The sequence below is a fragment of the Corvus kubaryi genome, unplaced genomic scaffold (genome assembly GCF_017639235.1).
Source record: "Corvus kubaryi isolate FWS band 111438036 unplaced genomic scaffold, C.kubaryi_AGA036_p1.0 132, whole genome shotgun sequence".
Classification (NCBI taxonomy): domain Eukaryota; kingdom Metazoa; phylum Chordata; class Aves; order Passeriformes; family Corvidae; genus Corvus; species Corvus kubaryi.
This window is the reverse complement of record NW_024580666.1, coordinates 7,079,944-7,103,105: the sequence shown is the minus strand read 5'-3', so window position 1 is coordinate 7,103,105 and position 23,162 is coordinate 7,079,944. Positions and strand designations below refer to the sequence as shown.

General features: G+C 40.8%; 1 protein-coding gene across 1 annotated transcript in view; it reads right to left on the bottom strand.

Annotated features, from left to right (window-relative positions):
* ANKRD12 (ankyrin repeat domain 12) overlaps positions 1-18,237 on the bottom strand; it is a 59,576-nt gene extending 41,339 nt beyond the window's left edge. The window contains exon 1 of the mRNA XM_042031323.1: positions 17,953-18,237. The gene's annotated coding sequence lies outside the window, so the exon portion shown is untranslated. The remainder of the gene's footprint in view (positions 1-17,952) is intronic.
* Positions 18,238-23,162: the final 4,925 nt, after the last annotated feature.

Below are 23,162 nucleotides of genomic sequence, written 5' to 3'. Positions count from 1 at the left end.
CTAAGATTAATTCTGTTGTATACAACAATGTAACATACTACTTTCTTAATCTTCTAGAATAGGAAGGGAAGAAAAGCTCAAAATGCTCAATCCTCAAGTCAAAGAAGTAGGAAATGCTGCACTAAGGTCTGCTCTTTTCCTCCCTTTCCCCTACACCTGAGGAGGGGTTTTTTTTTGTTTTGTTGGGGGTTTTTTAACACTAACCACAAGCTTATGAAAAACAGGAAGAGATTAATTAGAAACAATCTCACACTCAATAACCAGAATCTTGTCTCCACTAAGATACAATATTGTGAAATTTCTACTGTTCTACCTAAGACAAAAGAAACATTAGTTTATTCCCTTAATTTATGGAGTGTTAACAGGATTTATGCAGCCCTCCTGATACAGAGAGTAATTGTTCAGTTTTAATGAACATCAAAGCACATGGTTATCAGCCTTCTCTTTTTACTTGCCTTTGTAACAGCTGCAGGAACAAAAAATGGTTATTGGCTCCAAGGAGAGACAGAAACAAACACTACACTGAGTTTCCTGTAATTTACTAAAACTTTCCTTAATCCTAAAAGAAGCAACAAGTTACTATCTTCACAGAATACTACTGTGCTGATTAGACCAAACACAGTGTATTATTATAGTAGCAAATACCTGTTTCCATGGGTTTAAAAAGCGACAAGTCATAAATTTGCCTTTGCTCATTTAGCCTCTCAAATTCTCTCTGTAAGTTTCACTTGTAACAATTCCCATTGTATATATCATGATTACAACTACTTTAAAAAAGATCAACAGGTGCACTATTTTAATCAATGTATTTCTCATTGCATATGCTGCTGTTTCCTTTCCTTCCTTTTTTTCTGCTACCTGGCTCCCTGACACTACCTTCATTCCTGTTTTGCTTCTCTTCCTTTCCATTTTCATATGCCATTCCCTGGTGTATGACAGCAAGAAGCCAAACTTCATGAGCCTAGTAAAATTTATTAGCTCAGGCTTGGCTCCCTTGATGTCATTTGACTCACCAGCAGGGGCTAAACCACATGAACTGAACAGAGTTGCCCTTCACAAAAGGCCCAGCCTCCCTGCATGTCTTACCTGGACAGCAAGAGTATACTTTTTAAAACGGTAGAACAAAAAACCCCAACCTCAAGTATTGTATAGGAGCAAGAGGATTATGAAAACACGTTCAAAATAGATTTTAATTAAAGGTATTTTTATTAATACGGTTAGCTTAGTATACAAATACAAGTACATGAAAGCAGAAAGCATAGGATGTTTCCATTTTCTTTAGCAAATCATCAACAGGCAGAAGCAGATGCACAGGAAGCTCCACCTGAACATGAGAAGAACTTTACTGTGCAGGTGACCGAGCACTGGGACAGATCACCCAGAGAGGCTGTGGAGTCTCCCTCACTGGAGACAGATTCCAGAACTGTCTGGACACAATCCTGTGCCAGGTGCTCTGGGATGGTCCTGCTTGACCAGGGAGGCTGGACCAGATGACTCACTATGGTCCCTTCCAACCTCACCCATTCTTGTGATTCTGTGACCAAAAGTAAATGTGAATTCATTAAATTCTTGACCCAAGCCAAATATGTTTTGGAAAAAAACCAAACTGCTTTGGAAGTTCACTAAAACTGAGTGTCACATACTGGATTATCAAAGCAGAACCACCACACTGTAAGACTAACAATCAGCAGTATTTCCATAAAGTGTTTCAAGTACCAGATTGCTATTGCACAATCGCTGTGCGGAATTTAAAACAGACATAGATGCTTCAAATATTTGAGAAAAAATACTTTGCATAAAAGGTAGATTAAAAAAAATTATTAAAATACCACTATGGCACAGAAATTAGGCGAACTATTCAATCTGTGATTACATAGTATATATAGCAATAAAATTTTCTGCCGAAGAAGTGTTTTTACTGACTTTTTTTTCCATTTTTCTGGAGTTCAGTACCATTTCGATTCAAGTTCTAAACACAAACATTTGCATTCATAGTGAAAATGTAGAACATTAACAGGGTCTTCCAGGGAAACCTAGATCTGTCTGCTTTGAGTTTTCCTCAGGGGCATTTCTTAATGCAATTACTGGTTTATTAGGCAATATTGGTGGCACATTTTATATCACCAGAACCCTGAATTAAAAGTTAAACTCTTTACATTCAAATTATTCTCCTCTGTCACAACAAGCAGTGCCATCACTTTTCATCTGACACATAGGCACAGCTGTGCTTTCTCTATAACAAACTGATTTCAAGCTTTTCAATAAAACAGAATCTGCTTCCTACTAAAGAAACTTCTCTGTATGTAACAAAATCAGATATTCTTGCTTTATGTTTGGACATCTTTCCTGCACACTCATTACCAATCATCAGTCATACTATTGGAAATGCTGTTGAACTCTTCTCTCAGTCATTTTTCAACTACGGAACTAAAAATTCTATTTTCTCCTTGAAGTAACAAAGGTAAGCATTTGGACAGATCTACAAGCAGTGACAAGAAAGCTAGGATTATTTAATATAAAAAACCTTGGACATAAAAACCAACCCCCAAAAAAACCTCACCAACCACCAGAATTTCAGATATAATTAGCTACAGAAAATTAGTGATATAATAAATCTCTAATGCCAACAAGTTACTCTATTAATTTGTATAAGCTTACATCTAGCACTGATGGAAAAGCTTGTCTTTACCTATGTAAAAAACCAGAGCATTCATGCAGCACTACAACTGTGCTGCCACCACTGTCATTCAAACCCTTTACATCTTTCAGCCCGATCTTCTGAGAAATTAAGGCCCCTGTGTTTGTGCTAGATGCATATGTATGATTCACTAATGACTTCCAAGCCTATAGATGGATTTTCTTTAAATTTGACAGCAGCAGAAATTTTCAAATATATTAAGCATTCACAAATTTCATGGGAAAAGGTGGCTAGTGGATAATAAGAATAACAATAATAATCCATCACTGTTTTTTGCAAGGGAAGGTTTCAATATCAGCTTCATGACAGTCTTACATGCCTGTAAGACAACTCCACATGAGATGGCCTTTATAAACCACTTCCCTTTTTTTCCCTTAGTTATGGGGGGGGAAGTTTCAGTTGAGACCAGCACATTACCAGAGTCAATCAACCACAAGACATAAATTGCTAAGGAATTAAGCATCATTAGTTCTGGTGCTCACAGAACTACTTTTTTCCTTTCTGGTTCGGAGTGTATGCTTACCTCCTTATTCCTGCACATGTCCCCCCTGTGAAACCTACAGCAAAACATTACAGGATGCTTTGGGAAGGTTTTCCTTGATAGCCCTGTTGTACAGCTGATCTTGAAGGTTAGCTGACTGCTAGTACTACATCAAATCAAGGGGGCACAAGATTAAACTTCTATGAGAATATCAGTAGTTGATGAGTTAATTTCCAAGACACTGCATCTACCCTCATGCTCTAGAAATCATTCGCATTTAAAAAGCAGGGGACCTAGAGTAAAGCTATCTTCTCAACTACCTCTGCTTTCCTGTATTTCCCATATCTTATTTCATCTAGAGAGAAGAAAAACAACAAAAAAAGAAAAAAAAATATAAATATCCCTCTCTTTCGATAAGGATTTACTCTAGACTGGGAAACAGTGAATCAACGATACCAAATTCCTGCTATAAATAGTTGACAGGAATGCTTCAAAATGTTTTAATAAAATTAAACTACTGAAAACAACAACTATGGCTACATCTACATTAGCAAGAAGTAAAGAATTATCAAGAGTGGATTTGTAGAGTGGAACAGCTGCTAACAAAAAACCCGAATTTACACTAGTCACATTTAGCAGATTTGCTCTGGACTACTCCTAGTGCAGTTCCATGTACTAAATGCACATTAAAGGTTGGAGCACATTCAGCAAATTCCTAAACACATCTCTCAGCTTAAAACAGGAGGAATCAAGCTCTGAAAACACTACATATAGCAAATTAAACTTCAGTGAGGAGAGAGGATAGTTACTGATTTAAATTAAGACTGACCTGATTTTCTCTTAGAAATCTCCTACTTCCCATCCCTAGAAATTTGTCTCCTCCAAGTTTATTTTGAAATGACTGGTATGATCTAGATCTCAAAGCTATTAAGAGTCCACAAAAGGGAAAAAAAAAAAAAGTTGGTGGATGAGTATAAGAGAGATGTCTAAGAACAGCTGAACTGAGGGAAAGGCAGGCAAAAGCCAACATTACATATTCTGTTCAGAGAAAGCCAGCTGGCCAACCCGTATGCACACACTGGCTAATTAAGAAGTATGTAGGTAGCTCACGCCTAGCCATACCAAATGTTATCTGCTTTCTGGTGGGAGTGTGTCAAAGACAGATGAGGTTAACACACTGGGAGAAAGGGAATGGGTATAGTACAAAGGACCAAAAAGCTACAGAAAACTGGTATTTTTAAAACCTGTAAGAAGCAGAGTTTTAGCAAAAAGATGTTCATTTAACTAAGTTTAACACTCTGTGTTCTTTTTTCTTCTTATCAGGAAAGTGCAAATGACTTCAGTATTTTATTTCACAACAAAAGCATCCTTCAGCAAACAGCTCAGGGAAGTGATTTCTTTCCAAAAGAGAGGTTAACTAATTATTAATGCTAAATGAAATGTGTGATGGGAGATGTAACAGCATTGCCAATTATTTTCTTCTATAGAACTCAGTGCTGCTACACACAGTTACTCAACCAGAGTCAACTGCTACACAATGAAATGGCTCCTGGCAAATGAACGTTATCAGATTAGCATCTACCTTTTCACCTACACTGTCCAGTAATAAAAAAGGGCTTGAGAGAGAGCAAGAGATTATTCAAGATATTTTGGTTAGAGGCTAGGGATGTGCTAAGAGGCACAAGACCAGCAATTTGGTGGTGTGGGGAAAGAGACCATTCAGGTTACGACACACACAGCAGGAGGGCAGTGAAATCCAGTAGTACAGGGCCAGGCCTTTCTGGGTTGGCAATTTAAACACCACGTCTACAAAAAGAATATCTGTCTGTATTTTAACCTGGTATTACCCATACAGAAACATGTCTAAAGCTTCAGATTAGCCAAATGACAGAATGTGACTGTGACAAGGAGGCAGCGAGAGAGAGAGACTTCAGAGGACAAGGCTAAAAAGGGATTGTGTCTGGGAGGAAAGCACAGGGGACTCCATGATCAACACACAAATATTTTTCCCCAGAATACTTTTTTCTGTGTTACAGAACACAAACCAGAAGTCTTTAGTCTTGCCATTCCTATGACCTTGTAAAAAAGCACAAACATTCCATACCCTTTTCGTTTAAATGGAGAATGACGAGCTTATCCCTGTGGTCCGTTTTCCACTACCTCCTTGGACACCCACACTTGCAGAAATGAAGTCTCAAACACTGCTGATGTCTCACGAAAATGTCAAAATGATGGTAAAGGATGGGACACTGCTGAGAGCAAGCACTTTAAAATCTCATCAGGACATTATACAAAATACTGTTCTGAAAGGTCAAAATTTCAGAGTGACTGCAGCCACAAAAATATTTGTACCAAGGTCTTCATTGCAGAGAACTGTATCAACACAGCTATTCTACAATCATTAGAGCAATTTATTTGATCTCTACAATGAAGACACTGAAAAGATTATTGCAGGCTTTATTTGAGCAAAAATAGTTTTAGGTTTCTTGTGTAAGTCCTATGAAAGGAGTGGTACATGAATCCCCCCAAAAGAGACTTCCTCTCAATCATTTAGCCACTGAGGGTGCTGCTGTAGTTCAGCACCAATGTTACTGCAAAGTAGGATTATGGAACATTTTAACTCCCTGGGCGCTAAAGTCAAAGTTGAATAGGTACGAGACTTAGAGAGTAAAACATTTTTTCCAAAAAGCTTATAACACTTTAGACATATGTAGCTATAATGGACTAAATATACACTGCAGTACAACCCTACTGGCAAGCCTGCCTCCTGCTGCAAGTTAAAACCAAATCATCCTTTACAAGTTCAAAAGAGAACCCATTCCGCTTAAGAAAAGATGAAATAAAAGGCTATTTGTGTACACTGTACTATTTGAGACCGTATTTTTACCACCCCCACTTCCTGTGTGTGGTATACATTATAATACCTTCAAATACAACGAACAGAACAATTTACCAAGCCCTTTTTGCCCTGCACTCCCCATGGTGTCTCACTGTACTCACAATTCAGTTCTCTGGCAGACAAATAAACCAGCAAATAAATTACTAACCACTACTGGCTCTAGGTAGCAGAGCAATTTAGTATGTTAGAGAGAGCACTGCCTGAATGATACACGCAGTGGCTTTTGCAGATGAAAGGTGACAAGAACATTTTTATTTGGAAAATATTCACAAGGTCTTTTCACACAATTGTGACGGTTCAGTGCATGCACATTCCAGTGTCAGGGTTATGATGAAAGAACTAAGCTCCAACACAGTCTCAAACTAATGTGCCCAAGGCAACAGTCTGTTGCTGTATTAAGTGCAAATGCAGTACCCAGCACGGACATGAGTCACAAATTTGGCAGATTTTACAGCATTTGACAATAAAAATATGACAAAACATTCTTGGTTCAGAAGTGAGAAATTCTTTTTTATTACAGTTTTTCTTTAAGATTTGCACAATACTTGAGACAACTTTGTGGCTAGAACATGCAATGCTGGGATTAGTTCTACTCCTTTGCTGTACCTATTGTGCAATCTCAGAAACCTCTCCCCTGCAGCAGTTATTCCTACCAGATTTTAGAGGATATATCAAAAAATCAAAGAAAACAAAACATAAACACACATTTCAGAAATAGGCGTCATGATATAAATTGGATATATGTATTTTGGAGACTCCTCAGATACTAGCTAATAGATGAAACAGATTCATTGTCCTATCAGAGAGCATTCCTACATTTTAATTTGAAATGTTCAGATACCTAACATCCAAACACATAAGAATTGTACAAATCTTTCTGCAATAAGCAAAATAAACTATTTATTTGAACTCCATTTTATAAAGGTGTCCTTTATAAAATGGTGTAACAGTAAAACAGGCATGGGCGGTGACTACTCACAATCTCCAGAACAGTTTTTAAATATACTCTGAAGTACCTACTCATTGCATTCCAGACTACACTACACAGGGATAGGATGAAGTCCCTAAAAAAACAGCCAACACTCAGGCAGCAAGAAAGATTTTCCAATACTTCAGCTGGAACTCACCACTACTTCCTACCAAAATAAGGAATGTATCTCATAGTCTAGGAATTTCTACTAGGAAGAGAAAAAAATTGAAAGAACATACAACTCTTTCCTATGCAGAAAACAAACAAAACCTTTGCAGGGGTTTTGTTGCACTTGCCTATATAGGACCTTGGGCTCCTTCCCATAACCCCTCTTTTAAGAGCCTGTGTTTACCTGTGCTTGGTTTCAAGCGTCAAGTTCCACAGATTTCACAACACTCTTCCACTGATTTCTGTGGTAGCAGTACCACCTAGACTTGTCAACTTCCTTATAACAAATATCCTCTACTAAAGAGCGTGACTGAATCTATAGTTTTCTAATTAACCTTTAGTAAGGTTTTTCTCCTCTTTTTTTTTTAACTAAACACACGCTTATCAGAGATTACAAGAACTTCATTATACATAGAATTAAATAATAGTTGAGGTGAAGAGACATTTAGAGGTCCATTTAAGTCTCTCAGTTATCTACTCAGACATTTTCAGCTTTAGTCATACTTTACATAGACCAGGCTGAGTTTGTTACTTGAGCAGGAAAACACAGTAAAAAGAAATAATGGAAAGTACAAGGAGAGGTGTTACATGGACTGACATGAAATTTAAAGGTACAATGGGTTCATACATATGGTTCATCATAGAGGTCATGCTTCAGTAACAGCAGTATCTGAGCAAGAGACTCCTCTTTCATGCCACAGCTTGTCATTAGAAATACACCTGTGCGTCTTCCCAAAGGTTTTCTAGCAACTACATTATATTAAGTGTCAACAAGCTAAGGACTGAACCTCTTACTGGAGTAAGTTGTACATTTCCTGCCTCATAAATTCTTTAATAAAATTCCAAAATCTACCTGTCAGAATGACACCAACATGCTGACAACCTGGTGAAGTTCTGAGGAACCAATGACCACAAACAGCTGCAGCAAGTGGCTTCACCTGCTTCTAGAGAAAAATAATCTACTTCTCATTCTTAACATGATTCCTGCTATTTTAGCTTGTCTTGATTTCTACCTTCTTAAAGGGAAGAAAATGTCTACACCACCTTTTTTTTAAAAAAAACCCAACAACATCCTAAATAGAAAGCAGCACCTATCCTGGACAACTCCAGAGAAATAACTATTCATAAATCAAAACTGGGAATGCTCCCACTCCCTTCAAAAATATTAATTTATTTTCACAATATTGCTGGAAGATGAAAATGCCTTATTTCCTTCATTTTACAGATGGCAACTTAAGTTGACAGAAATAATGAAGTGAAGAGTTTGACCAATTTGCCACACCTGTAACACCAAAGAATTTATTTTTCAGATTATTTTGCATTAGATAGTAGTTTATACTTGGTTAGACCATAGCTACTATTGACTTCATTTTCAACCTCTGCAAGCAACCACTCTTTCCTACCACTGCTAAAAGAAAAAGGTAAAAGTCTCAAAGCAGATATCCCCATGTGCGGAAAACACTTAGCATGTGCTCATAAAAAGCCTGTATCTCACACAAATTCCAAAACAGACTGAGAAAAGGTAACTTTCACGGTCAGTGTTCAACTTCCTTCAACATGGGACCCTCCTTTCCTGTAACCTTCTCCTAAGTTAGAGAACTGATTCCAGCTTCTGCCACAGGACTCTTCTTGGAGCAGTAACCTAGACTGTACAAATGCATTAACCCCAGAGATGCATACAATCAATCATTTAAAGTGGAATATCAACCAAAACTCCATCAACTCATGATGCAATTCTGCTGTGTGCAGCAGGGCAAATGAGCAGCGCTGCTCTAACACAGGGCAGACAGCATTTCTGGCACAGCAGGAGGTAATGGTTAGCCACACTGTAGCACACAGCAAGAAGTCATGCAAATACAGACAAGAAGCACTCGTTTCACTTCTTTTGCAACGAACTCCTCCCATTTCCTTCTTTTACTTTCTCTGAAGTTCCAGTCTCAAACAGATTCAGAGATCCTCCCACTGCAAATGTCACTCCACACATCAAGATTATGAAAAAACAAAAATCAAAGCAGTTTGTTGGTATCACACTTCTAAACTCATATGGAATTAATTACTGTTTATGTCTTTCCAAGGCACTGCAAAAAACGCATGAAAACTAACATTTTGTCAAAATATCCTTGCAGGTGCTATATCAACCAATCAAATATTGCTTGGCATGTAAGACCTAAAAATTACTAGCAGAGCATGACAGAGGAAAAGAAGAAGGATCCCAGGTATCTACGGGATACCTACCTAATGACCTTTAAAGTTCTTCCACACGGATAACTTAGCAGAGAAGAACTAAAGAAAACGAGTGTGGTAGGCTCTACTTTAACATCTCACAGCAGTATACTGAGTACTGAAGACCAAGTATCCAAAAAGGTAATTTTCAAAGGATGGGACACTCTCAAGTAATTATTTAGATTCATGGACCCTAAACCTGGGTAAACCCATCTGCATCAAGACCCATCCAAAAGCAGACACCAAGAGTGCCACCAAAGCCCTGTAAGGTGCTGAGGAAAGGTAGAAAGCAAAAGAAAGAGGTAGGAGATGAATTATTTTCCCAGCTGACTCTCATACAACTCCCTTCTAGGATGCTGAACTCCTTCCCGACTTAAAAAAAAGAAGCCTTAGGAATTAATCTGTTTACATAATGTTATTTAGGGTGAAAAAACAATGTTGACAAACACGGCCTAAACAGACAGGATGGCACTACCCTGAAAAGAGGTGAGTGGGGAAGATGGTGCTTTGCAACAGGGATCCCTAAAGAAGATTTGATATAAACAGACAGTTGAAATAGGAAAGCACTGAATAAGAAGGAACAAAAAAGTAAGACCAAATACTGTGATTTATTTTTTTAATTTTTGAACAGAAATAGTTTCACAAGTCTGAAATCCTAAATATTAGTTATTTACTAAAAGGAACACCCAAGACAAAGGAACTCTCTTTACAATAAGTACTCTCCGATTTATACAGAAATAGTATAGATGTCTGTATTCAGGACAAACTTTCAGAACAGAAATCCTGCCAGTTTAAGACTATGGAATTCTCCATTATTTCAGAGAAGTTCTTGAAAGGCTGTGGGCTTGCTTAATAATGAAGCATGCAGGCTGGATACATATACTAGAAATGAACTTGCAAAACCATAGTCTTAAATAATTAACAACTTTCACAACAGGCTTGGAAAAAGGTTACTTTTTCCAAAAAAGTATAAAACAGTAGGGCATTTGATATCACAATGGCGTCCCAGATTGCACAGGAATGGCAGAATCTTTATCAATGAGCTCATATTATCTTGCAAAAAAAAGCAGATCATTCTATTACCACTATCACTATACCACTATATTTAATCACAATTTCCTCTCAATAACCAAGAAAAGTGCTGCATTGAAAGCATTTACATTTTATGAAAAAACTGATTTTAAATTGAACAAATTAAATTACAAAAGCTGAAAGTTTGTGGAACTTGCATAACAAACCAGATAATATTTTCTTTAAAGAATGGTTAGGAATTATTTAAAAGCAGAAACTCCTTGATTCGGAGAGACTTGAGTTGAAGCTTCTCTTCATGCATAGAAGTACACATATCCCCTACCACAAAACGGGAGTGATAAGATGTAAGACATGAATGTTTAAGAATAGGGTTATCTCTGGTTATCTCCTGACATTATCAACAAACAGAAACAGACAATAAAAAGCACTGCTTCTCCCCAGAACGGTGACGAATCTTCCTTTCAGAAGTCAGACATCAACCCCATTTCAGTGTGGCAGGAGTGGCTCCCACATAGTGACAAGGGGCATCATTCCTTCTGAACCACTTATACTATTTCTACAGCATTCCTCCATGCAGGCCAGTGAGGAACTGAAGCGGTGCCAGAATTCAAGATGAATCTGAAGGACACTTGTCAGTATTGTATTATTCTCAAGTGCATTTCTCTATTCTCAGATTAACCCTTTGTCTTTTCATGGAGGATACTAGCATTATTGTTCTTACACAGGCTGGCTGCTCTGCAAGGAATCACTGGAAAGAAGCAAACAAAGAACCAGTACAAACAGAACGGCTTGAATAAGTAATTGTTTTTCTGCTTTAAAGAATTCCAAAGGATCAAAAAAAGGACTAAGTTCCTTTGCAGATGTTCTCAATATTCAAATAATAATTTCTGAATAAATTCTCTTATTGCTAATTATACTTCAGCTACTTTTCGTATTTCTCCTTTGTCAACAGCAAATAAGATTGTTTCACTTTCAGTTTCTCACTCGTAAGCTTACTCAGAGTCAAGCACCGGAAGAGACTTTTTTCCAGCAAGTTATAGCACAAATAATGTACAGAAGACATATAGGGATTTCTCTTTCTTTAAAAAGAAATACCAGAATCTGCATTTTTAACAGGCAAAATGAAATGCAAAGAAGTTTTACTTATGCAATCAGCTAATTAGTAATTTAAATAATTTTTTAAAATAACTTAATTAAGAATCTGTATAGCAGAACTTGGTAGAATGTACCACAGCTTTACAAGACTACCACACACAGGCAGTACAAGAAGAATGCATCCTTTGACTATTAAAATTTAAATTAATCAAGAAAAACACATTAACTACAACAGCTGAAAAAAAAGTTCTATTACATATTTGAACCAGAAAAAATTTTGACAGTTTTATAATTTATCAAGCCTTCAACAGTAAGTTCAGCAAGGTATCCCAACAGACTAACTAAAATCAGAACAGAGTATTTTACTTGCACTATTGGGCCAAATTTCAGGTTCAACTGGTCATGACCGTAAGCACAGTGCTCTAGCTGAGCCTGCAGGGAGCCTGGGGTGGACCAGACGACCTCCAGAGGGGCCTTCTGACCTCAGCTAGTCTGTGATTCTGTCCCATGAATCAGAAATGCAGATGTTCTTTACCTTAGCAGGATGTCTATAGGCAGTTCTCTCCTCCTGCTGATACATGCAGCATAGGACAAGTTTGCGTCTTCTACACTCTCCGGAAACTTATACTACATAGTCAGGGCAGCATTTATTTTAACAAATAATCACACAGGTGGCCAAGAGAACCTGTGTAGCTAGTGAGTATGGGTGTCAAATCATATCAGGACAATTGTGTAGAATGCAAACATCATATTCCTACTGTGGGAAATACCTAGGTGTCAAAATAAACATTTACACGGAGAAACAACCTCACATCTTAGAATCAGACACAGATAAGCTTCTGGAGTGCCTGAAGGGATCGCCCTTTACTCTCAACAGTCTCTCAAAGTAAAGGAGATCCTTGATTCTACAAAGAGGAATTCTCTTGCAGGGAAATAAAAGAATATGCTAGCCCAAGAACTGGCTCTCAGGAGCCAAAGAGACTTACTGCAAAATCCATTAGTCCTCCTTTTTAATCTACATATCTAAAAACTTGTGTGTTCACAGGTGCTTCCTCTTGAGTCTTTTTTAGGATGAGCTATGAGTTCAAAGGAAACACCTGCACAGTTTAGCCTAATATGATACACTCTTTAAACTACATGGAGAAGTGGAGTTGTAAACGTCAGGTTTGATCTACTGGTTATTCCCTAAAGATGTAACAAAGTAAATATTTTTCAATTAAGAAAGACTATTGCATATGCAGAACCTATCAAAATAACACTTAAAAGCCTTTCTATCAGTACTTTGACAAACATAAGATAAGAAAACCTACAGCCAAACAATTTTCAACTCCTTCCACAGGAATCTACTTTCCCTCCGGAAACCTACAGACAGCCAAGACAAAAGATTTCATACACCCATACATTATTGCTAGAACCTCAGTAATTTCTATTCAAATCTTCATAAACTAATGATAATTTATCAATCTAAAACCAAGAAAATGCACAACTTATCTGCAGCACTGCCAGAAAGAACATTACTTAAAATACACACGAAGGCCCTTCACAGGCTAAAAACAGATGAACTGCCACACCTACTTACAGTCCTTCAACGTTAGCAGGATTCAGGACAGGTACAGCAGGTAACTGAAGTGCTACCATTCATAAGAAGAATCTAAAGCAGTAGATGGAAGAACAGAAAGCAATCTTGGCTTACTCACAGGTTCCTAACTGGATAACAGAGGTTTTTGTCCTGGCAAAATTGTGAAGACATGCAAAATATTTAACAGTCTTTATTGCCACCTCTTGGCCATCGCCAAATCTCACAAAAATAACAACAAAATCATCTGTCAGCTCCTTTATGGAAATAATCTTTCTTCTGGGGAAAAGAGATAGCAAGGGAACAGATGGAGTGGAAAGAGAGAACAAGCAGAATACTGTTTGCAGACAAGTGTAACTATTTAGGGCTGTAAAACTACAGTGAGTACTGCAATTAACTTTCATTAAAAGTTTTACTGTGTCATCTGGAGAATCGAAGGGACTGGAAAGCAAAGAACCAGTTATTTTCAAGACTAAAGACAGGATTTATTTGCTTAAAAAAAGGTAAAACAGGTGTCAAGACACCTGTTTCTTCTTGAAGTCAAAAGATGAATAGATTAGCTTTACCCACACATGAAAGAGAGTAACACTAAATGAAAGGCCCATTTTCCCTTTATCATTGAACTAGTAGGAAGAACCCAGATTAGCAGGCTGCTGAAGAGTGCAGAGCACCACAGAAAGTTGGTTTCTCTGTTAGCTGTTCGTTGCACACAATCTTGAAGGAAACAAACAAGAGGAAGACATTTCCACAAACCAGCTAAGGGCTATCTAGCCAGCTGAGCTTGAAAGGTTTGATAGCCAGACACCTCTTAAGTAGGACTAATACAAAAGGCTTGGAAATAGAAGGGAAATCATAGGAAATGTCTTCACACATGAGCTCATTTCTACTGTCATCAAACACTGGAATTTTTTAAGACCTACCACAACATGCTTGGAAATGTGTAAGAGTTACTTGAGGTTTGTTGCACTGAATACATTCTGGAGCCCAGTGTGGGGAGGGAGTGCTTTCTACCTCTGATGCTTTCCAGCCTCATGAATGCAAGACGTAAGGCAAGAAAAGAGTTGTTTCAATACTTTCTATCTCCAGCAAGCTACTCACGGGTAGAAAGCAGATGACAGGACCAGAGAAGAAAATACATAAAGTTTTCCTCCTCAGAGTGCACTTTTAGATTTTGCCTCTAATATAGCCCGTAATTCTGTCTCTAATGTTGCTAATGGCTTTTCTTAATATAAACCAGCGTGAAATCAATCCACTTGTGACATTATCACTACCTAGAGCACTCTGAGAAGAAACCATGAAACTGAGGAGCATATATTCATTTGTTGTTCGCTAAAGCAGTTGCAGCAGACATAAGGATGCTTCATCAGATCCAGAGAAATAATCTAAAATAAACCAAGGCAAGGTCATACTCTGAAGGGCTTCATGTCTCTACATTAATATTTAGTCTTTAAGCAAGGTGTCAGTAAAGGTCCTCAACTGCCTCCATAAACTTACAGAAGAACTTCTAAGACTCTTCTAGGTTCTGGAATAATAATGAACTGACAATAAAAAAAAACTAAAGATGTTAGCAGAGCTCTGACTTCTGTTATTCTGTTAATAAAATCATTCAGTGTAATAACACAAAATGCAAGACTGAGATTGTGCTAATATTTATTTCATACCATCTGTCACTAGAGTCTAAGTAGAGTCTAATGATGTAGTTAAAAAAACAGTTTGATTTGGAGACTAAATGACCAACCAACATTTATAATACTCCATCTGCAATAGAACACGGAAAAGAAGAAACACCAAACATTCATGCCCAGCCCACCACTTCATAAGATAAGATCCAAAAAATGTCAGAAGTAGGTTGTTCTGAGTGTGTATATTAACAGTGTGGTAGCAGGTTAATCATTTTGTATTTTGTGATCAATAGTTCTTTCCAATTTTAAAGAGGACCAACTGCACTAGTCTCCCAGGCAATTTCATTGGCCTAAGATTGCCTAAATGTGGTAAATCAGTTCAACAAATAGAATTTGTTTTCCTGTCTGTAAGCCCGATACTGAGAAAGAGGTTCTGAATACTGACAAAGAAGTTCTAGCTCAGTCATTTCTAGCTGCCCATATTTCCACTAAAAACGATATCCAGGACCTTCTATCTAGTTAAGTTAAAGCTGCAACAACTTATGGAGTTCGTAGGAATTTAAACAGACAACTAAGCAAGCAAAGAAACTTCTTTGAGAATGATTGGTAATCACTAATTTATAAACATAGATATTCAACTTTCAGCGTACGCTTTTAATCCTATGGTTAAGTGGTAACATAGCAGTACCTCCTGCAACTAATACCAAGCAAAGACAGAAGCTTCATGCATGCACTCATTTAGCCTGCTTATTAAAAGGCCCTTTCCTCTAGGAAGTCACCTATTGTGCAAGCCTGTTGGAAGAAACCGTGCACAGACTTCGGTTTGTGGCATGGGGCTTGCTTTCTTACACAACATCTGTCCTAAGCTTTAATGTCTGTAGTATTCTGAGTTCGCAAATGATTGTGAATAATCCTCTGGGTGGGAGAAGAACACACAAAGAGATGGCAAGAGAAAGGCAGAAATATTTATATTTGAAAGACTGAGCTGTCATCTTTATGAAAGAACCAAAGGCTCTCTGATCAACTGCCCACACTCAGTGATTGCTACAGAAAAGCCAGGAAATAGGAAAAGAGACTCGCACACCAGACACTGAAAAACTGACAATGCCACAAAAAAGCCACCATGGTCCTCTGGGTGCCAAGAAAAACCCTGGTACTCCCTGACATTTTAGCTTGCATGACACATACAGGAAGGTAGAACTATTAAGGGGGAGATAGGGTGTAAAAAGACAGAGACAGTCAATGGGTTCACCATTACCTTCCCAAAGAAATATTCTGCTGTACCTCAAACCCTGCAATTTTGTTTGAACAGACAGTTTCTCAAGCTTGCACAGAAACCCACTAAACTCACAGAGGGTGAGATTAAGGCCCCCAGCTGATCAAGTCACAAGGTCAGCAGGGAGTCTGAATTTCCATCTTACAGAATGAAGAAAAGTGAGAGACACCCAACACCTGCACAAACCTCAAATAATAAGAACAATTGAAATATCTTGACGTCTCAGACAATGCTGGAGATCTGTTGCTCTGGGGACTTTCACCCACTGAACTATAGCAAAGGATTACAGCAGAAGAAGGAAAGAAAGCACAGGATGCTTGGTTCCTTGCAGCTGCACAGCACCTGTGAGTAGCTCACCATGTCCCTACCTACAGCAATCAAGACTTGAGGACAACCAAGCTACCATCAGCCTGTATACTGAAAAACACCCAAACCCTTGCTGTTTTAAAATCAGAGAAAAAGAAGTGCCCCCAACCTCCAAATCATGGCTTGTCAATAAACATAAATTATTTTAATAATAGTTAATGATTTCTTATAGACATGATGATCTCACCCTTTCCTAGCATTCCAAGATTAGACAATTTTTTCCTGGAACATAAGTACATTTGGATTGCTCCACATCTGTCCAATAGCTTTTTGTTCCTATAAGCATCACCACTCACTTTTCTCCATTAAAGGTTTGTTTTATCCTGTGAGTTACCTTGTAATTCAGCGGCATAAGATTCCCTTTCTTCCGTATCACATGGCCCACAGAAGAAAGGCATGGAACACAGTGACAGCGTTCAGGCAATTTCCACAGAAGCTCTAGCTAATAATATTGGTATTGGTAAATAATAATACTGATATTGGAATGTGCTGCCCAGGGAGGTGGTGGGATCAACGTCCCTGGAGGTGTGTAAGGAAACACAGGACACGGCACTTAGTGCCACGATCTATTTGACATGATAGTGTTTGGTCACAGGTTGGACTCAACGACCTCAGAGGTCTTTTACAACCTCATTGATTCTGTGATTCTGCAAAATATTTATTTTATTTGCGAGTTTAAAGTAAAAAAAAACCCAAAACCTTCCATTTCTTATCTGATACACAGTCTTTAGGCAAAAAAACACCAAACAAAAAAACCCCACCAAAACAAAAAACCCAACCAAACAAGACTGAATATTATCAATGGTACCTCGAGAGCCTGACAGGAACTAGAATGAAGAACTGAGCAACTGAGCCTGGCATTCTCTCATTCCTTGCCCTTCCTTTGTTGCCTGCTGTCACCTGTGCAGCGCGAGTTGCCGCGCTCCATCCCCATCGGTGGCTGCCTGGCGCTGGCAGGGAAGGCAGGGAACGCGTTATCCTGACAAGCAGCCAGGCAGCCTCGGCGGGGCCGGCACCGGCGGAGCAACTCCCGAGGCTGCAGGGAGCAGCCGAAATTCCCGACACTGAGGCGGGGCGTGTGTGTTATGTGCGTGTGTGTGTGTCTGTGCGTTATGTGTGCTGTATGCTTATGTGTGTGTACACTGCCATGCCGCGCTCGGCACCCGCGCCCCGCTCGCCCGTGCTGCTTCCCTACCTTCCCCGCACATTCCCAGCCCTGCCTCCCGCGGGAACCTCCCGTAGGCGGCGGGCCCCCCACACCCTCCCGGGCGGCGGGGCAGGGGCCAGGCTCGGCGGGCCAGGCGGTGACAGCGGCGGCCATGGCTCCCGCCGCGGCGCTGACGGGCTGACAGCGGCGGCCGGACGAAGCCGGGCGGGAGGCGCGGTGCCCGCAGCTCGGGGGAACACGGCGGCAGCGGTGACACCGCCGAGGCGGGCACCGGGTGGGCGCTCCCCGGGCTCAGGGACAAGGGGGCGGCACCCCGCGGGCACCGGGTGGGGCCGGGGGGGTCCCCGCCGCGCCGGGAAGGTGCGCTCCAGTCCTTACCTTCTCCCGGGAGCGCGGCAGCGGGACACGTCCTCCTCCTCCTGTCTCTGTGGACGGCGCGGCCGCGGGGAATCGGGCAGGGCAGCGGCTGCCGCCCGCACTGCCCACAGGCTGGGGCTCAGCCGCAGCTCCGGGCGCTGGGGCTGCCGGGGACTGCAAACACCCCGCCCGCCCTTCTTCCTTCCTCCTCTCCCTCCCTCCCTCTCTCCCTGCTCGCTTGCTTGCTTGCTTCCTTCCCTCCCTCTCCCTCTCTCTCTCTCTCTCCCTCCTTCCCTCTCTCCCTCCCTCCCTCCTTTCCTCACACCCCGCGCCGCCGCTCAGCTCCCCCCGCCCCCCTCCCAGAGGCGCTCCCATTGGCCGCGCGCCGCCCACGTGGGCCTCGCGCAGGGCACGGGACGCGGGCGAGCGGTGCCGCTGCCAACGACACAGCGCTCGGGGCGGGAGGGGACACCGCGCCTCTGCTCTCCGTTCTCAGTGCCGTCCCCATCCCGAAGGACACGGGCACGCAGGGCAACGGGAAATAACGGGCTCGCGGGGTGCCCCAGACGGACGGGGCTGGGACGGGGCTGGGACGGGGAATAGGGCGCGAGCATTGCGCTTGCGCGGGGGGGGTGGAGGTGCTGGGGGCAGCCGCGCATCCTCTTGGGCTGCGGCCGCTGGAACCTTCTGGAAATGGCGGTGGAGGCCCCGGCTGGTCACGGGGCGAGGTGGCGGACGAGAGCTTTTCCGGTCCCCGCCGCGGGACGGGAGCCGATCTAGAGCCACCAGCGCGCCCCGCCTCGCCCCGTCCTGCCGCTGCCGCCCCCTCCCCGGGGAGGGCTTTTTCCGGCGGTGATGGCGCAGTGAGTTTTAACTATGTGGCGCAGTGCGCGTGCGCGGCGGGTGCAGCCCATCCCATTCCATCCCTCAGCGGGCACTAGCGGGAACCGAGGGGCTGCGGCTAAAGGCCCTGCAGTGTTTGGGAGAAGCCCCCGGACGCAGGTGCGTGTGGCGCGGTGCCGGAAAGCCCGGGGTGGCCGTTCGCCTTCGGGAAAGGCTGTGGGATGCCGATGCTGCCGCCCCGGGGGTCTGGTCAGTGCTGTATCCCCCCCCGTCCGCCACTCAGGCACAATCCTCATCCGCCCGCCGCTCTTTCCCGGCGGAGACAGGCAAGGAGCTGTAGGACAAGACAGCTTCTAGGTTTCCAAACTAGTTTTTTGGGGGTACCCTGCTTGCACAAATAAACCAGACGTCATATAAAGACATCCAGGGTGTTACGGAGATGACTGGCGATGTAGCCCAAGTGGCAGCCTTGGAAACGGGTCATTCCTCTGCACTCGTGAAAGGTTTTGCATCTGCTTGTAACAATAATAGTACGTGGCAGAACTTAACCTGTCTGGTGCTGTACTCGTGGGTTCTCGATTAATGCTCTCCAGATCGCTTCCTAGGAGGTGCTGAAGGGCTGCCAGGTGTGTAGTATTTTGACAAAGCAGCTAGACAAAGCAGCTAAACAAAGCCCTTTAGCGTAGTCTTAATTGCCGTGGTTACTCTGCTATTGGATTACTTTCATGTGTTACTGTGTAGAAATTCCTTAATATTTCCTGTTCATCAGAAAAGTGATTTTTTCTTTCCCAGAACCAAAAGGTTGCTTTGACTGAGGCCACCTATTGTGTGGACTTGCCGTATATTCTGATCCCCACCCATGATGTACCAGCATGGGTAGAGGATGGCATCACAAATCTCCCATTACTCCCATGCTGCATGGCTTACTGTTCAGACACAGTTCTCTGATTTGCTTTCACAATCTTCCTGTACAAATGCTGGTAAAGATCATTTGTGTTGAAAAGCAACTGCCTTCACTTTCGTTTGATTCTGTTAGTGTACAGTGAGTACTGTCTGGTGGTCAGGAACAGCTCTGCCAGCATCAGTGACCATGTAACAAAGGGAGTTGCCTTCACGTTCTTTTGTGTTAGGTTGATGGCAGAGGCTATCACTAGAAGTGGCAAGCTCCTTGAAGAGTAGACAGCCTATGGAATGTCAGCATAAGTGGAGTAAGAGCAGTTTCCAAAGGCAGAATAATTTTTCTTCTCATGGTATTATACAGGGATTCACACTGTAGAACATGACAGGCTACGGATGGGGCCTGCATTGTGATACTGCATTTTGATCCTTGTGCATGAGTAGTGTGCAGTTCCAGGAGTTTGGTGTGTGTAAGGTGTTCACAACCAGCAGCTAAGATAACAGGGAAGGAGTCTCATGAGCAATATCTGCAGCAGCAGCTGTTAAGATTTGATAATAATATCTATCAGTAACTGGAAAAAATACAGCTCCTTAAGCCTTTTATAAGAACTACTATTTGGACTAATAAAAGCATCAGTCAGTTGACTGCTAATTGCTACCCCTTCATTTGTTTCTTCCCCTTGGTTCCAGCAGCCCCTCCCTTTTACATCTAGCACAGCTGCAAGATGCTTTTGTAGCTGCACACTGTTGGTGTGCACACTACTTGATCTGCCCTCCCCAGGGGAACATCCTGTGGTAGGAGCCCTGTGTGTAATTATTTGACAGGTTAGTGCTACTGCCTAGAATTAATATTAGTGACCCTCTGCTATTGAGGATAATGAAAATTATGGCATGTTAATGTTTGTTACCAAAAATGTCCTACTAGTAGTAAAATACGCTTTTTTTTACTACTAGTAAAAGCAAGCACAAGACATTATCTACAGCTATTCAAAAACACAGAAAAGAGAACTCTTGCACAGAACAGAATTCTTGCACTTCTGGAACTCTTTCATAATGATGACCTTTTTAATTCTCATCACAATCCTGTGTACAGTTACCACTGTGAAAATAATTTATTGTATATAGTAAACAGCTACAAATAATGCGGAATATGTATTTCTAGTTGAGATGTTTGAAATGTTCAAATTTCAACAAAACCTGAAATAATGCAAGATGTGAATTTTTTTTAACCATTTATCTTAATATGATTGCCCAAACTTTTCTGAGGAGAAACCAGACCATAAAGCCTCATATAATTGATGAAGTGGGTAACATGAGAGAGAAGAGTAATGGTTATTTTCTTATTTCTCTTCAATTATTTCAGTCCTGTAGCTGCCCTACAATATTCAATTTAAAGAGTGATGTATCAGATTTGTGCCATGCAGTTGGGATAATGTAAATTACCCTATTCTAGTCAAGGGATTGGCAGACTCTTACATGTTGCACCAAAATGACTGACAGCTTGTCTGTGGAACATCACAAACAGTCTCCAATAAATGGGAAACTGTTGAGGTCCACGTTCTGCTCATGAGACAGACATTGAAATTGTCATGTGCAGATGGAATGAATTGGGGAGAAAAGTGGGATAAGGCCACAAATTTTGTCTGGCTTTACAAATGGGCAGAATCTGACATTCTAGAGCTTTGTTTTTGCATACTTGGAAGTGTCAAGCTTGGCAGGTCCAAAACTATGTTTCCCTTCAACACCATTATGCAATCCCAAGGGATTTCAGTTACATACAAAACCATGAATAACTGTAGCACAGAATAGCTCCACAATGCATGCAACATCCTCACTTGTATTCAACATACACTTAAAACCAGTTGCCTCCTTTCACACCAGGTTAGAATAAGGTAAGGCTGTATGAACCAGAACAGCTTTGTTGTTATAACTGAACAAACAGCTCAGTCAGACTGGGATACTGAGTCTGTCTTTGCATCGAGATGTGATATGCCATCTGCCTCATTTCATGTCTCTAGAGAAGTGCCACATAGTGCCAGATGCCTGGCCTGCTACAAGGCCTGTGGCTATTACAAACATGGAGTGACCTTTCAGAAAAGCATTCAGGAACTTTAAATGACAGATAAGATTTCAACCCATGTACTGTTTTCTCCTGTGCACTATGTTCTATACTACTTCTACACAAGGGTTTTTTTTCATGCTCGTTTGGAAACTGCTTTGCTCAGGAGTTGTATGTATTTATTGAATTTACTTTTCCCTTTGTATGCAATTCAATTATTTCATTTTATAAATATAGTAACATAGCAAGTTTTTCAAACAAATGATTTGCAGATATATTATGTTCCCAGAACTACCAACAGTAATACTGCTTTTTTAACGGTATGTGAAGGAACTTCACAGAGCCTATTGAAATAAAGGTGGCACATGAACAGACTACATGAGATAGCCATTATGCAGGTAATTTGTAAAAATAGAATTTAACTCGAAAGAGGGCGGATAGTTTGGTGAGGAACTATTAATCAGACTATCAAAACAAACTAAATATAATCTAGAATAAAATTATAAATTATGCAATTAAGATCCATCTATCTCAGTTGTAATAAAAATGTAAGTTCCATGCAGATTTTAGAAGAGACAGACACCATATGGTCTCAGGTGACTGATGTGTCCACATTTCCTAATTTACATGGAAATGTATGTCTGTATAACTAAAGCATTTGCTCAGTTTTATAAGCATAGGTATTAAGTGTCAAGATGCAGTCAATTTTTAAAAAAACTATCTTCAGCTTTTTTACATTGAAAGAAATTCCTCATTTTCACACAGATTAGTTCTTGAAAGTAGCTGGTACACAGCAGTAAGGTCAAAGAAGGATCTGTGAATCAAAGATCCAGTGTCAGGTATTATTACCCTTAGGGACATGTTGAACTGTTCTGGTGTATTCTGTCTTCCCCCAACTCCATACCTTGTCTGTACTAAATAAACTTGCACAGGAAGTTGGTTTTTGTTGCTATTCATTCTTTTAGTAGAACACTACTGCTGTTTGGGGCTTTACATTTTTCCTGACCACTGAGTAATACTATGAAGAATTAAGCTTAAGAAGAACCAGTTCTTACTGAACCTACGAGATTTTTTACTCAACATGGCTGAGATAACCTTTGTTTGTTTGCTTACAAACTGCCAATAAAAGTAACATGATAAAGTTTGTCAGATAATCTTTCAGTTTGGTTCCTTGTACATTTGCCAGATGTGTAATTTATTGAGTTTGTTGCTTCCTCAAAGAGCTTCAGAAGAAGCTGAAAGAATTTTCAATGACAGATCAAAGACGCAACTTTTACGGATTCTTTCAGGGAGTCACCTTACACAGTCTACAGAACCACTTTTCTTAAAATCTGGAATTATGATTAAACTGTGCTGTAGTTAAAACCACAGTAAGCTGGATAGTCTAATTGTTGTTACTTTTTTTTTAAAAACCAAAACATTAGAATGTACA